Raw genomic sequence first — 4,882 nt, 5'->3', positions numbered from 1 at the left:
CTGTCCAACCCTGCTTCCTTCTCTCCCTCTATTGCTGCACACAATTCTCCATCTAAGAACCTGTTTCCATGGAACCCATTCTCCAGCATCAGTAGACAGTGACCAAGTCAGTTCTGGTCTGAGAGAACAGAGAGAATTCAACCTCAGGAACTCTAGCCTGTGAAGGTAATAAATTACATGATGGAGGTTAAATAATTGTATCAATGGCTACCAAATTGGCATTTTCGTACAGTTCAGTAATTCCTAATAAAAATTTTGTGAAATAGGATTAAATAGAAACTACTATGTATTAAAGGATTTTCATTAAAATCTAGAGCATCTAATGTTTGTTACTAGATATTATAAAGACTATCAAAAACTATTAATATTTTCAGAGCTATTAACACGTATAATAAGATATGCAAAGTAGATGCCTAGGACAAGTATTTGAAAAAGACATCTGGGACTTCCCTGGTGGTCCAGTGGTTAAAATTTCACCTTCCAATGCAGGAAATATAGGTTCCATCCCTAGTTAGCAAGCTGAGATCCCATAAACCTAACGACTAAAAAAAATTTTTTTAAGTAAAAAACAGAAGCAACATTGCAACAACTTTAATAAAGACTTTAAGAATGGTCCACATCAAAAAAAAAAAAAAACCTTTAAAGGAGGCATCTTTATTTACAGATGCTAGAATTGCATAACAATAAATCCAGGAAATCTTAGACACTTAGGTAAAAAGAAAAAAAAATTCAGACTTTCAATTTCAAATGGCAAAGAATATCCAGATATACATTAACAAAGCTTTTCTCTAACAATAAAAAGCTAGAAATGAATAAAACCCATTCATAACAACAATAAATCTGAATAACCCCAAAGCTGAAACAACCCAGATGTCTATCACCTGACGAATATGGAATGTATAATACAAAGTGTGGTCTCCACCCACACACTGGAACTCCAGCAAGCAACAAAAAGGAATGAAGTAGAACACTGATAAACCTCAAAAACACTGTGCCCAATGAGAGAGGTCAGACGTTCAAGACCGCACTTTGTATGATCCTAGTAATACAAGCTGTCCGCAGTGGGCAAATCAACGGAGACAAAGATTAATGGTTGTCTAGGGCTGATGGGAGTGACTACTTTTGAGGGTGATGGAAGCATTCTAAAATTGCAGTGACTTTTTTGGTACAACTTATAAAAATACAGCCTCCAAATTGAATTTTACACTTATAATATGCATACCATAAAATTCAGTTTTATCTCAGCATGGCTATTTTTAAAAAGCCAACTCAAATATTTTAAGAGTTCAGGCTCACAGAATTTAGCATATATCTTTTGGCAACTGAGATTAATATTTTTAGTTCAACGAAAGCTGAGCTTTTTCTTCTCTGATTTGTCAGTGTTAAATCTCCTATCCATGTTAAGTATAATACAAGCATATGTTTTTATTCTCCTGGGGGATGTTCTTCCAACACTGTTTCAGGTTTACAGATCAAAGCAGCTGACATTACTCCTACATGTTCAATATTATGAAAAATAAATTTGTATTTATCTAAATCATTCTTGTGATGAACTTGTATCTGTTTTGTGGTTTGTCAGCTTGAAGACAATTTCCAAGATCTTTAGATAACTTAAACCCTTGGACTGATATTAAATTGACTTAGTGATCCTCACTGGATGCCCAGATAAGTTTTGGGTGAAATAGAATTCTGAAGCCCAGATCACAGAGCCTGACTTTAAGGTTATGTGATTTCGCTTCTTGTTTTTGTACACTACTGCATCTTTGGGTCTGTTAAGAACAGGTTTGTTGCCACTGTATGAGGAATGTGTGTGTCTATTTAACTGTGTTGTGTGTTTCCATGAGCCCTGACAAGCTCAAGCGCTGGAGTGCAACACATAGCTCTCATTTATCCCCCAGTTTTCTGTAAAATATTACTTAAATAACTAGTATAGTTAGTATACTAATTTATTAGATAAGTGTTCCATACTTCACCTGGGAGAGTGGTTGCAAAGACATAGAACCATGCACGTGCTTCTGTTTTGCAAGGGAGAGTAGTTTTGTCCTAAAGCACAGTGTTGAAGGTATTTTTGTCCTCCAAACTGCCTTTCCATTCTTCAGAGTTCTGTGGACTGCTTAGTTAAAAGTCTAATCTGAGATTTCTTATGAAAACTTCCAGCAAAGCAAGCTTAGGGCCTATATGGTAAATTAACAGACTAGGTATACCTGTGTATACAACCAGGCCCAAACTAACAAGACCAGCCTTACTCTGTGATCAAGAATAGTTTTTAACTTTCATTAAACATGTGGCAAGTGTATATTTCCATGGAAAATGTGGTGTATCTATAGCACTCTCTCCCTCAAGTGATTCTGAATTTATGGAAGTTACATGACAACTCTGCAAGCTGGAGATAAGTGTTAACAGTGCAAAACCATTCTTGCAGTGAAATGCAATGAACCCTCCACCCCGTCCAGCATCAGACAAATCCATTTCAGCTCCGTTGGCACATCCATTTCAGTATTTCAGATCTATAAATGTATTCTTTGAATTCTCCTTTGAACTGGTTGTACCACCTCACCAGTTTTCTCATTATTCAGTTAAGCAAAATATTTAATGTTTTATCTTTACATCTGGGTGAGAATCATGATTGTGTTTTTAAAAATTACGATCTGATTTGCTCACTCCATGATAAAGACTGCATTTCAATTCAATGGGAAAGTAACTGTCTAGGTTGTGAATGTTGCTGGTATAATTGGCTCCCTATTTGGAAGAGAGCAGAGCCAGACCCCCAAGTCATACCACGTGCAAAACTGAGCACCAGGTGATTAAAAATGGAAGTGTACATATGTGAAAAATGAACGTAAAAATGTAAAGATTTAAGTAATAACAAATGTGCATAATAAAACCCCTAAAAGAAAATTTAGGAAAAAATCTAATAAGCTTGGTGCGCTGGAGGCCTTCCTGAGTAGGACAGAAAAGTGCGCTACTTGAATATTAAAAATGCTAATTTTTATCTTTCATATGGGTTACATAAGACTCCTACCCATTAAGTTGGTATTATAAAGATAAACACTGCCTCAGGCTATTATGTCTTTTGACTCTATAGTGCTTATTGTTATTCAAATTTTTAATCTTTTTAGTCAAGTTTCTCTTGCAGTTCAGCTTCTGAGTTTACTATTTTGCTTTTGGAAAGTTGCCTTTAATATTTTTTTTGTTCTGTAACAATTCACATTTTGCTTTTAGCTTATTTTTTTTCTGTAACAATTCATACTTTACTTTAAGTTCAATTAGAAATGTTTTTCGCTATACAGTAGGTTCCCAGTTATCTATTTTATACGTAGTATCAACAGTGTATAATACATCAGGTTCATTGCAGCACTGTCTACAGTAGCCAGAACATAGATACAGACTAAATGACCATCAACAGAGGGACAGATAAAGATGTGCATACACACAGAGGAGGGCATGGCAACCCACTCCAGAATTCTTGCCTGGAGAATCCTATGGACAGAGGAGCTTGGTGGGTTATAATCCATGGGGTTGCAAAGAGTCAGACACGACTGAAGTGACTTAGCCCATATATACAATGGAATTTTACCCATAAAGAACAAAATTGGGTCATTTGCAGAGATGTGGATGCACCTAGAGAGTGTCATACAGAATGAAGTAAGTCCAGAAGTTGTTTTTATATTATTATTCAGTACTATTATTTTTATAAAGTTTTATATTATTGTTGCACCAAAGTTATTTTCCTATCCACATGTAGAGAGACTTCTTCGTGGATTTTGAAAAGAAAAATGCATCTGAACAGTTACACACCAAAGAATGCATGGTGACTTTGTCCTGGGGTAGGATTATGGATCATTTTATTCTCTTGGGTTCTATTTGCTTACCCTCATTAAACAAGCAATACAGGTTCGTTATAAAACACACACACACAAGAACTTTTTTTCCTTAGAAAATTTAAATGCGTTATCTTTAGAAAGGTGTATATATTAAAAAAAAAAAAAAAAAAACAGGCTAAATTGGTTGTCTGTGTGGCTGGGGACTGGATAGATGGGGACAGGAGTGAGAAAGAAACTTCACTGAGTCCTCTTTTGTGCCTCTTGAATTTTGAACTATGTAAATGAATTGTCTATCCAAAAAATTAAAATTGTGATTCCTCCGGTCCCAAGGGAAACCCCCTCCCTCCACACGTGGTTTCAGGCACCAAGTTGCCGGCTAAAGTATCTCCCCAGCAGAAGCGTCTTCACACCAGGTCATGAGTACAGCCCACCCCGCATCTCTGCAGCCAGGTCTGGGTACCAAAGGCCTGGGCCTGAAGCCCTGAGCGACAGGAGCCCAGGAGGAACCTGCTTTCCCTCTCTGCTCATTTCCTCATCTCCAGAGTGAAGGTATAAACCTCAACAAGCCTCCAAGTCTGGAGTCGAGATGCTGAACGTCAAGTACCTCATTGCAATAGATGCTTTGAGACTTCCGATCAGGTATCTTCCACAGCAGGGTTCCACATATGGCATTACTGCTGTTTTAGATGAAAATTCTTTTTTTTTTCTTTTTGCTGGGGTGAGGTGGGTGGTCTGGTCTGTCCTGCACATAGTAGGATGTTTAGCTGCATCCCTGGCCTCTACCCACTAGATGCCAGTACTCCCACCCCCTACCCCCCAGGAGCTGTGGCAACGAAATCTGTCTCCAAACTTGGCCAAATACCCCTCGAAGGTTAAATCAGCCCCAGTTGAGAGCCACTGACATAGATGGTCCAGAAAAGTCCTCAAATGAGCTGACTGCTACTAAGTTTTCACACACAGGCTGGTTCATCCAGAAATCTGGGCAGCCCAGCTTCTACAGAGCTCAAGGTCTCTCAGCTTGGCCATCCCTGAGCTTAAGCCTCATAAGGAGGCTTTAT

This window comes from Bos javanicus, chromosome 14 (assembly GCF_032452875.1).
Source record: "Bos javanicus breed banteng chromosome 14, ARS-OSU_banteng_1.0, whole genome shotgun sequence".
In the NCBI taxonomy this organism is placed as follows: Eukaryota; Metazoa; Chordata; class Mammalia; order Artiodactyla; family Bovidae; genus Bos; species Bos javanicus.
The sequence above is the reverse complement of the archived record's forward strand: the minus strand, read 5'-3'. Positions refer to the sequence as shown.